The sequence below is a fragment of the Engystomops pustulosus genome, chromosome 6, assembly GCF_040894005.1.
Source record: "Engystomops pustulosus chromosome 6, aEngPut4.maternal, whole genome shotgun sequence".
NCBI classification, from domain to species: domain Eukaryota; kingdom Metazoa; phylum Chordata; class Amphibia; order Anura; family Leptodactylidae; genus Engystomops; species Engystomops pustulosus.
This window is the reverse complement of record NC_092416.1, coordinates 86,505,401-86,517,906: the sequence shown is the minus strand read 5'-3', so window position 1 is coordinate 86,517,906 and position 12,506 is coordinate 86,505,401. Positions and strand designations below refer to the sequence as shown.

Below are 12,506 nucleotides of genomic sequence, written 5' to 3'. Positions count from 1 at the left end.
TCTAGATAACGGAAGGTGTAGTATAAAAGCCGAGCTAACTTACCAGAGGAGTGTCTGCCTGCAGTCCCTCTCCCTGACTTTGCTTTGCAGATGATGACTTAGAGATCACTGCCAGCTTGCTGGGGTTAGAGATGGCCAGGAAAGGAGGAGGCGTGGAAGAGAGTAGGAGGGGTAACATTAGACAGTGTCAGATGGGGAGAGAATTTCGGAAGAAGCTGGAGCTGCTGGAAATGTGCAGTAAAACCAGCGTTTCTGTTTCTTCTTGTTGACAGAGATGCAATGGGAGAGTGGGTACAGAGTGTAATAGTACACTGCTTTTTGTTAATGTTTAATGTTGTTATAATGGATTGTCTGGAACTGGGTAATACTTAATGAGAAGATACTGGTCATACTACCGGCATGGTGTAAAAACCCAGTGCTGAGGTATAAGACACAAACATCTGTATGGAATAAATAATTGTGGGGGTTATAGTAGTAAATGAGGAACTTTGACTGTTAGATGTTAACACCTTGCATGCCAAAACTCCGCCTCAGCAGGGGCCATGTCCTAGAATAAGCCTCTTGTACCATTCAGTACACCAAGAGGTAATTAGCAGCGGTAGATACTGCCTGGATAGGCAAGGGTTAATTGTATTTGCTATTATTATCCAGTGGAGTGTGATTGGAGAGTGAGCCACCACCTGACCAGAGGTAGTAACAAAACCACTGGACTAGAAATGACAAGGGCTCTTTACCACCACCTCTCACCCAGAGAGGTCTCTCTTGGAACCGAGCTCCTGACAGAGGAGCAACTCTCTTGGTGCAGAGCTCTTACTTCATGAACAGCTCTTGTAACCCAGCTCCTGACAGAGGAGCATAGTAACTCGACACTGAGTGACCAGAGACAGAGTGTGCCTCACACCTCTAGTGAGCTCACACAGAACAACCAGGACTAAAGGTGCAGCTTCCAGCATTGGACACAGCTACATCCCAGCCTGCATCTGCAACCAGGCTGGTGACCTAACTCCTGAGTTTCACTCTCCAAGATCACTCCTAGTAATCCGACCATCTGTATGGAATCGTTTGGCACATTGCCTGCGAATAAAGAACTGTAAGTAATTTTTGCACAATGTTGTCTCCGTCTGGTCCCTGCTACGGCTGTTACCATCAAGGGTGGCCCCATCTATCATCCAGGGACTCATATTACAGACACTAAGGGGTTGCCCCAGGGAGAACCAGTACACATCAGCCTCACCCTCATCTAATTTCTTACACACACCACCCACTGGAGACCTTCCAGGCTGTAGGACAGCCCTCCGGTCCCCATGTGTGACACTAACGTGCCTAGGCCGCAACCACCAGCCACTCCGGTATTCTGGGCCCCGGCTGCATCCAGGCCCCAAGAAAAGGCTAGGCCCTGGTGGGGGATGTTGCACAGACAGTTATTGGAAATCCTAACATGCCGCTGTGCTTCCGGGTGGTTCAAATCTCGGATAAGACAATGTTGGCCTATTATGGTGGGTATCAATTACCTCGGACGTGCATATGTACACTTGGGCCAAGAAGAGTGAAACAGTGCAAATGATATAGGACAATGGAGTAAAAAAGCTTTTGTGAAGTGACACAAACCCCACAATTTGAATATGAAGGATACCACACTAAACATATTCTGGTAGCAGCCGCAGACAAACCCCAATATCACAGTTGGGTTATATACAAAGGTGTAGTGTTCCAAGCAGCAGAAACATGATTCCCTCCATCCACCAACCAAAACACTCCCTTTGGATTGTTCCATGTACAAACCAAAAGATGACTGCGACAATGAAGTCAGATCTCAAAAGAGGTCAAGCAATCTATTGGCAGGCATAAATTCACAAAATAAGAACTGCTGTTACAACCCAATAAATGGAAACATGGTGGATGCAGAGTAATGAGGTGCACTAGAACACTAGAAGGTACAGCAAAGCCTGAAGCCAAATAACAAATATCCTAGCTGCTTTTGGGTTTTTTGTCCCCCCTTTTTCAAAATGTTTTTCTTTATCAACCGTCAACTGCTGAGGGGAAGAGTAAAGACCAAATATCAACAAATTAAAAATTTGCTATCAACCTACACAGGCAGCCCATAGTGGGTCGCTGGGGTGGCATCTGAAGAATCAGCTTCCACCCTGTGTGCTAACCACATGACCATGCTCATCAGAAGGTTAATCTGGTGGCAAAAGAACTTGTGGTGTGCTAGGGATCAAAAGAAAAGTGTCACCAGAATGCCTTCTCTAGTGCCATTTCCTGTTATAGTGGCCACGACCACTGCTGGCCGAAGATGGGGAGTGTCAGGGATATGTACATCCACTGCTGGAACACCTAGGATATCTACTCTACTTTCTATGAGACCACCTTCAGCTAGAGCAAGTGGAATGAGGCCCAAATGGGACTTTGCCAGCGATTAGTGGTTCTTGAAGGCAAAGAAACCTGCAAGTGCCACCTGCAATGCCTAAAATCAGAAAAACTGCAAGCGGCAATAGCATGGCGGTGAGTGACTCCTATTAGTGTGCACCCAGAGTCCAACAACTGTGGCAGAGGTCCATTGACTGTGTGAATCAGAGGAGACACTGGAAGAGAGTAATGTATAAATGTATGGGGATATACACTCACCGGCCACTTTATTAGGTACGCCATGCTAGTAACGGGTTGGACCCCCTTTTGCCTTCAGAACTGCTTCAATTCTTCGTGGCATAGATTCAATAAGCATTCCTCAGAGATTTTGGTCCATATTGACATGATGGCATCACACAGTTGCCACAGATTTGTCGGCTGCACATCCATGATACGAATCTCCCGTTCCACCACATCCCAAAGATGCTCTATTGGATTGAGATCTGGTGACTGTGGAGGCCATTTGAGTACAGTGAACTCATAGTCATGTTCAAGAAACCAGTCTGAGATGATTCCAGCTTTATGACATTGCGCATTATCCTGCTGAAAGTAGCCATCAGATGTTGGGTACATTGTGGTCATAAAGGGATGGACATGGTCAGCAACAATACTCAGGTAGGCTGTGGCGTTGCAACGATGCTCAATTGGTACCAAGGGGCCCAAAGAGTGCCAAGAAAATATTTCCCACACCATGACACCACCAGCCTGAACTGTTGATACAAGGCAGGATGGATCCATGCTTTTATGTTGTTGACGCCAAATTCTGACCCTACCATCCGAATGTCGCAGCAGAAATCAAGGCTCATCAGACCAGTCAACGTTTTTCCAATCTTCTACTGTCCAATTTCGATGAGCTTGTGTAAATTGTAGCCTCAGTTTCCTGTTCTTAGCTGAAAGGAGTGGCACCCGGTGTGGTCTTCTGCTGCTGTAGCCCATCTGCCTCAAAGTTCGACGTACTGTGCATTCAGAGATGCTCTTCTTCCTACCTTGGTTGTAACGGGTGGTGATTTGAGTTACTTTTGCCTTTCTATCAGCTCGAACCAGTCTGCCCATTCTCCTCTGACCTCTGGCATGAACAAGGCATTTCCGCCCACAGAACTGCCGCTCACTGGATGTTTTTTCTTTTTCGGACCATTCTCTGTAAACCCTAGAGATGGTTGTGCATGAAAATCCCAGTAGATCAGCAGTTTCTGAAATACTCAGACCAGCCCTTCTGGCACCAACAACCATGCCACGTTCAAAGGCACTCAAATCACCTTTTTTCCCCATACTGATGCTCGGTTTGAACTGCAGGAGATTGTCTTGACCATGTCTACATGCCTAAATGCACTGAGTTGCCGCCATGTGATTGGCTGATTAGAAATTAAGTGTTAACGAGCAGTTGGACAGGTGTACCTAATAAAGTGGCTGGTGAGTGTACATGATGCAACAAGCAGCCTAGCTGCCACAGGGGCTGGGGGAGTAGGAGGAGGGCTAAACAATCTTTTCCCAAACCATCAAAACAGCCAGGTGGCTTAGGAGGAGGCAGCTAGCTTGAGGATGGACAGGATAGTGTCCATGCACTCCAACCCTTCCCCTTGTGGAGCAACTAGGAACATTTTTAAAATTTTCACCAGATTTCCATTTTTTTACAAATAAGAGCAATATATTTCAACTAAAATATAGCAATAATGTGAAGTGCAACATGTCATGAAAAAACTGTCTGAAAACTGTCTGAAGATAAACTGTCTGAAGATAAAGCGTTCCAAAGTTATAACTGCAAAACTTGTCACAGGCAGATTTTAAAAATTGGGCTGTGTCCTAAGGGTGAAAATAAACTTAGTTAATCAAATATGTCTTGGCCTAAGGGTGAAAATAAGCTTAGTTAATCAAATATGTTTTGGCATTTTGTCTTTCTCTTTCCTTTTCAAGATCAATTACGTTTTTTTATATTGACATCAGAGTTGTGAGAGGGATTTTTTGTGTAGTTTTTATTGGTGCCATTTTATAATACTTGACTGTATTCACTGTATAACTCACTGTATAATAGTGCTAATAGATGGTGCGGCCATGACATGGACGTGATGCAGTTGTGATGATTATTCATAACAAAATTGTTGTTTAGTGATAGTTTTATGTCCTGTTAACCTGAAACTGTCAGTAAATACTAATTTCATTAATAATAAGCGCCCCAATCCTCTAATTGATGCAATTCACCGTATCATAACTGCACCATCTATTTGTACCCTTAGGGCGGTCCAGCACTCTGGAGAGCTTTGTGGATGAAGGAGATAGGTTTAAACTGCATTCAGAAGATGATGGACCAGTGCAGTAATTGGTACAGACTGGAGGCATCTGTGTAGTTTCTGGATTGATAGATTAATCTGGATGCTTTGTAGATTGTACATGAGCAAATTCAGTGATTTTGTAGTATGGGATTTTTACATCACTACTAGCAATAGATGATGTTTTGCTGCCTCTAGCGTACCTCCAAACCATCCTGGATCCCAGCGGGAGGTATGTCTTAGGACATAAAATCGATTGGTGTCCGGAGGAGTTAGTGTATCATCATGGTGATACAGAGAGCCGTCAGCTCTGCATCATCAACAAGTCTCTGTTGTGTCTGTATACAGCAAAGCCTGGCTGGCACATTGATGTCATCACCCAGCGCCAACCTGGCTCTGCTGCACACAGAAGTGTGTAGGAGGAAGCAGGACTGCTTCGGGGGAACAAGATTAGTAACTACAGTTTATTTTCATGCAACAAAAGAAAAGAAATAATTAGAGGTGAAGCAGAGAAGGGCACAATGGAAGAAGGAACAGAGAGGGGGCCATATAAGAGGCAACAGAGAAAAAGACCACAATAAGAGGGAGGGAGCACACTGAGGAAGTAGGCACACAGAGGAGGATGGGGAATGGGGCCACAGAAATGGGGGCATAGTACGGTGTAAGGGCCATTAATGTAGGTATTATGCTGTGTGGGAATACTAGAGGGGTTAGATAAGGGGCAGGGTAAAGGGCATGGTTTACTATGCAAAAAAATCCCTAGTCATTCCTTGCCCCCTCCTCTTCTACCTATTGTATAGTGCGAGATTCGGTTGCTGTGGCCAGTGAGAAGAGGAAGAAGAAGAGGTGGCAATGAGTGACTGGGGGGTGTTTTTTTTTTAAGTGCTGGATAATGACAATTTTCCAGGTTTGGGGTGGGGTGACAATACTGCAGAGAGCCAGGTAAACTTAATCTAGTTTATTGTTTAAACTAAATAATGGTAAAACTTTTATAAAAACCTATTTGGGGATATGCTGTTTATTGTCTGTGGGGACATGGGGGGAGTCTATAAAAGAGTGCCTGGTGACGGGTTCCTTTTAACACTAAATGCTGTCTCTAGTGCTAAGTCAAAATGGCAGCCTCCATAGTCATAGACGTCACGCAAGATAGAAGACAAAATCTATAATCAGAAAATAAAAAACACTGCAACCCATCTTCTTGGTTTTCAAAATATGTCATATATAAGTACAAGGCCACCAAACCACTCATTTCATTCTAAAATTATTATAACATGCTAGGTAAACCATTAAGTATTGAAATAAAATTGTAAAGTATCATATACTTAGGCAAATAACCATTAACAAATGATTAGCTTATATTAGACCTAAAGACTGTGTAATGGTAGAGGCCGCCACTATATTCCTACACTATAAATTATAGGTTCTGGATTGTACCTGAATCGGGTAACATCTACAGTAACAACATATTGTTGTATTGAGAAAGATGCAGGGCTGATTCTAGCCTTTTTGCTGCCTGACGTGAAACTTGAAAATTCATGTCTGCCATTCAATTTGCTTAGGTATTTTTATTGTGTGACCAGGATTACAGCCAGAAGGATGCTAAATCTCAGGATGAACCATGTTTTCATTCACTGACAACAAGTAGAGAAACAAAACGAGGAAGCCCTTTAAATGCACATGGCCACAATAATAGCCATTCAATGTACTATTTTTTAATAAATCAGCAGAGAAGAGTAAATGTGGAAACTCACTAGACACCAGATACTAAAACCTCACTCCCATATGACGATTTGTACTCTGCAGAATTTGTTGGCCTTATATTTAAAAAAAAAATCATTATTATTCATATTATCACTATTATCACTATTATCATTATTATTGTCCTAGAACACTAACAATACATGTATTAACCCTTCTACATTCCGAGATCAACAAATATGCGGACATAACCCCTAATACTCTGGACTGCAGAGTATGTTCTTATTAATCATTTCAACACCCCAGATCACGAAAGACTCTGCACTAACCCAGTCTCTGTATTTTTTGACACCTTATTTAACCCAAAACTTTGGTATTGAATATCTACAAATAACGCCCCTCTCCAGGTCCGGAGACATTAGGGAGATTGATCACCTCTCTAGGAAGTTTCTTGAATATGAATTAAGTGCAATTGCAGCTGTAGTTACTACCTGGCAAGGCAACAGTTAATTGGTATATGTAATTATCCAATGATGTATCTGTTATGCAAGCTGGAAGGTGATTGGAGAGGTGCTACCACCTGACGGGGGTATATAAGCCCTTGCTGGGTGAGTCTCAGCACTCTGTCAAGCCTGAGTGAGCTGCACATGTCAGTGCTGCCACAGCAATTAATCTAGTGCATCAGGCCTACTGCCTAGCACCCAGAGCAAGAACTATAAGTTTATTTGAACAACGTTCCCTCCGTCTGATCCCTGGATACGGCTGCTTACCACCACGGGTTTCACCATCCATCACCCTGGGAATCATCCTACAGGCACTACAGACACTTAAAGGAAACCTACCACTTGAAGTGGCAGGTTTCCGATGGCAATACCGAGCACCAGCTCAGGGTGAGCTGGTGCCGGAATTGCCATCGGAAACATGCCACTTCAAGTGGTAGGTTTCCTTTAAGCAGGGAGAAACACTGAATTAGCCTCTCCCTCTATTTTTCTTGCACACACCACCTGCTGGAGACCTGCCAGGCTGTAGGACAGCCCTCTGGTCCCCCTTTTTATACTTCCCTAGTGAGGTGGCAGCACTTTCCAATCAGCTTCCAGCTTGCTTTACAGTAAATACACATCATATCATTGGTTACAGACAAAAGATATGTTAATACTTGCTCTCCCAGGCAGTGGTTCCAGTTGCAATTACAAAGTTTCCCACTTTTGGAGACACCTAGAGAGGTTAGCAGTCTCCCTAGGCAGCTCCTAACATGGAGAGGGCGCTATTCGCAACAACCTACCTATCCTATGCATCAGCAGGGTTGTTGCAGATAATTATACTTGTGCATTATTAACTAAAGTAGAATGAAATTGGTATAAACATTAATTACATTTTGGGAGTGCATTTCAACCTATAGCTATAGACATTGGGGCACATTTACTAAAAACAATGCAGTCTGTACTATATGCAGTTTGCCTGTGTAGTGTAGTGTGCGGCAACTTTTTGTTGTTGTTGGACATGTAACATGGGGCGTGCTACACACTTCTGTCAGACTCTGCATGAAAAACGTGGGGCGCAGTCCAAATGTGGCTTCACTATCATGTGAAGAATAGTGCAGCCGGTAAACAAAAGGGTTGCATGCAACACATGTAGCACGTAAACTTCTTAAATACATGTGCAAGCAGTTAGCACATAAAAGAACATGCAAAGTCAAACAGAAAACTGGCACAAGCACCTTAGTAAATGTGTCCCATTATCTTCTAATTTGCTTTGGTAGTGCTGCAGCCATAATGGATATTTTCATCACAGACACAATACTTTGAAATGTTATGTGCAACCACTGTAATATAATATACATCATTCATTCTGTTCTAGAAATCAATAGGCAACCACTTAGCTATACACATAAACACTAATTCAGCTTATGTAATGTCTGAGTTGCAATTCTCAGAGGTCTAAGTATAAGCCCAGTTCTGTTTGTATGCAATTTTATAAAATCATTTTCCTGTTGTATAAACCAGAGAGACAGACAGCTGTAGGCAGCTGTTATATTACAAGCCCCAGTGCATAGGCGTAAATATAGCATTGCTTATCGATGATAAAATTACATAAAAATTTCGTTCTCATCCTCCTGGTATAAAATACTTTTGCAAGCAGTAAGACCTTAGACTTGGAAGGGCAAAAGTTGTGGCAGAAAATTTAGCAGAAGCATAAACTGTTGCATTTTACTCTAGCAGCGTAGTGGATGGGATTTATACAAAACCCTTTCTTATACTCATGGCCATATTTAGACTTCATGGCACCCTAGTACTTACAACCCCTAAAGGTGTCAACAGGTTAATGCTTTGATCCATACATTTTATAAAATGTTGACAGCCATCAATATTGAGAACCTCCCAACGTCCAAAGAAGTAATTTACACTGCTTAAATATTAAGTGAGTACAATAAAATATCTGTTTAGACCTCAATGTAATGTTATGCAGAAATTGTTCCCTTTGCTGCGTATTTTGGTGTATCTACACATGTGGGTTATGTATAAACTCCCCACATCCTACTGTTTTTAGACTCAGACTCCACATAGACAGACTCTCCCATGCTGTAGGGGCTTGTGTATCGATTCAGTGGCACTTTGAATTTTGCTCCTAGCCCCCACCGTTCCCGAGATATGAGCCCTGGTCTCTGGCTATTCAATGTCCAGGATCGTCAGAGAGGAAGAGATTTCACAAACTTTAAAGATCCCAAGGAGCACTGTGCAAGGGATAATATTGAAGTAGAATTAGTATCAGACCACTCACTGCAAACCTACCAAGAACCGTCCTTCCCTCTAAACTTTTGTCTTAAACAAGAAGACTAATCAGAGACACAGCCAAGAGGCCTATGATCACTCTGGATAAACTGCAGAGATCTACAGCTGAAGTGGGAGAGCCTGTCCATAGGAGAAGAATCAGTCATACACTGCACAAATCTAAGAGTGACAAGAAGAAGCAATTTCTGAAAGATATCCATAAAAAGTTTTTTTTAAAGTTTGCCACAAGCCACTTGGGAGACACCAAACATGTGAAAGAAGGTGCCCTGGTCAGATTAAACCAAAATAGAACTTTTTGGACACAATTCCAAATTATATTTTTGGCGTAAAAGCAACAGAAAAAAGGTAAAAGGTAGAAAAGATCAAGGGGGCCGAATACTTTTGTAAGGCACTGTATTTGCCATCACATCAAAAGCAGGAAGGATCTTCCAGTGTGGACTAACCATTTTCCCCATTAGTCAAGCACAAGGTAACTGACAAGTGAATTACTTATCCCCTATCCCCAAGGACTTGCTGCATCGTGACATAGTACTACGTCCCACTTCTGCCACCGGCTGCCGAAGGAGCCGGTGCCAAAAGCCGCGGGTGTCAGCTGTATATTACACCCGACACTCGCTGCTAACACCCTTTTAACCCTTTACACACCATGGCCACACATGATGTGGTGATTTGAACCCCCCGCGGTCTGCCAGTGCTCAGGGGCTGCGCAATTCTCTCTGGAAGCCGGGTGTTGCCTACTAGCAGAAAAAAACCCACATATTTGGTATCACCGCATCTGTAACAATCTGTACAATAAATAAGTAACATTATTGGACCTGCTCGGTGAGCGCCGTAAAAACAAAACCCCAAAAACTTTCCAAAAATGTAGATTTTCCATAAAAATGGTGCCAGTAAAAAGGACAGCTTAGCATGTAAAAAATAAGCCCTAAACCAGCTCTGTCAACCAAAAAGTATTAACGTTATTTCTTAAAGTTAAAAATAAGCCCTTATTTTTCCAAATTACCAAAAAAAAAAAAAAAGATTGTACAGTATAGCCAATAAAAAGTGATTAATGCCCTGGCGTGTGCCCATACAGCAGGTTACCACCACATATGGGGTATCATTGTACTCTGTAGAAATAGGGTATCAACCTTTGTGGAGCGTTTTGGTATTTTATCCACAGAGGATGTGTACATTTTCTAAAAAACACATTCATTTAGCCAAAAAATGTATATTTCAGAATTGCACACAATTTTGTTTTAACCCCTGTAAAAGAATTAAATGGTTGACAAACTTCATAAAAGTTGCTATACATAAGTTGAGGGGTGTAGTTTGTATAATGGGGTTTTAGTATTATTTAGGTCTCTCAAAGTGACTTGAAACCTGAGCAGATCCCTTAATAGCATGATTTAGCATTTTCTTTAATGAAAATGTGAAAAATAACACCTTAACCCATGCCCATAACCTCCTACAAAAATGAAAAATGCATAAAAAACCAACCACTCCCAGGTGACAAGTGCTTAGTCACAGAGCACATGGCATTGAAAGGTACTACCGTGTTTCCCCGAAAGTAACACATTGGGGCAGATTTACTTTACCGAGTGAAGGTAAGCGCGAGTCCCGCAACACTTTTTTTTTAAATGCGGCGGGTTTTCCGAATCCGTCGGGTTTTCGTTCGGCCACGTCCCCCGATTTCCGTTGCGTGCATGCCAACGCCGATGCACCACAATCCGATCGTGTGCGGCAAAATCCTGGGGCAATTCAGGGAAAATCGGTGCAAAGTGGCAATATTCGGGTAACACGTCGGGAAAACGCGAATCGGGCCCTTAGTAAATGACCCCCAGTGTCTTATATTCTTTTTACCCTCAAAAGTCCCACTATGTCTTACTTTCGGGGTATGTCTTATATTGGAAAAAAATATCGATTTTTGTTTTAACCATCAAATTAATATTTATTAACAACCTGAACAGTATGGTATTCACCACAAAACAGTTTTATACAGGGTTACAGCCCCATACAGTATTCCACACAGCCTTCCATAGGGTTACAGCCCCATACAGTATCCCACATATCTCCCATAGGGTTACAGCACCATACAGTATCCCACACATCTCCCATAGGTTTACAGCACCATACAGTATCCCACACATCTCCCATAGGGTTACAGCACCATACAGTATCCCACAATCACACGTTGCACATGCCGGCATCAAGCTCCCGCCCACCCTTTGGCCGACTCCAACCCACCCCCCACATACAGTACCGACCTCCGCTTTCCACCTCTCTCCGCTCCCGGAACCTGCATTGTGCTCCCGCCACCGCCGGCCAACATCAGACTGCCGCCAGCAGCCACCAATCCCCCCTCCGCTCACGGTTCTCCCCCTGCTGTCCATGGTCCTGCAGGTACCGTACAATTTGCTACTGGTACGTCTAACTTTTTTCTGTAAAACTATTTTTTTACAAAAACTCTTTGCCAGTATATGTACTATACTCTGTGGGGAATGTAGGAGTGCTAAAATGGGTCTCCTGGTGACAGGATCCCTTTAAATGGTGTCACTAGGAGGTACAAATTGTTAAGCAGAAATCATGCCCTGATATATCGCTGCAACCTAAACAAAATAAAGGTTCTGGCTATTGTAAGGAGAGGAAGAAAGATGAAAAATGTCAAAGGGCTGTGATGGCAAGAAGTTAGAGGAAAATTGCAGCATATAGTAGGTAGATGGCATAATCCTTTGTTAAAAATAGTTGGCACTGAACTTATCATTCCAAGGACCATTTGTTGCTGGGAAGGGTGTGAACGGGGAACTCAGCGTTACTCCATTCCTTAGTCTATAAACTATTCGCTGCATTAGATACATACTGGCACATCAAGCTGATGTTGTGGCATGAACACATGGAGCTTCTTGGTTACAAATTATTTTCCAAGAAGAAACAGTGGAGAGAATTGTTCTGGAATTTTCTGTATCACCGATCGCTGCAGTGTTTTCTGCAGCTGTTGTGGTATTGATCAGAGCACAGCTGGAACATTTGTACAATGCCAACATGTGGTACCAGCTTATGTGGCACTAAAGAGGATGTATGGTTTAATACATGAATTTTTAAAAAAGGGAATTGTAAGATTTTAAATGAGAGGGGTTTTCCTTTCTAAAACGTCATCCATTATAAGGATGGGAAACAGCTTGCAAAAACATCTCTCCTTTTGGAGGATCCAAAATATTCCTTCATGGCATTGGCTTTAGTGGGAATTGTCTCATTCCTAATTGCTTTTGTGCAGGTGCTGTAGGAAAATCGAGCACATGTCAGGTTCACCTACAAAATAATACTAGTTGCCAAGCAATTTTACTGCCTCTCAATGATATAAAAATAA

General features: G+C 42.7%; 1 protein-coding gene across 1 annotated transcript in view; it reads right to left on the bottom strand.

Moving 5' to 3' along the window:
- LOC140063936 (protein kinase C and casein kinase substrate in neurons protein 1-like) overlaps positions 1-199 on the bottom strand; it is a 56,950-nt gene extending 56,751 nt beyond the window's left edge. The window contains exon 1 of the mRNA XM_072110230.1: positions 44-199. The gene's annotated coding sequence lies outside the window, so the exon portion shown is untranslated. The remainder of the gene's footprint in view (positions 1-43) is intronic.
- Between the last annotated feature and the right edge of the window lie 12,307 nt (positions 200-12,506).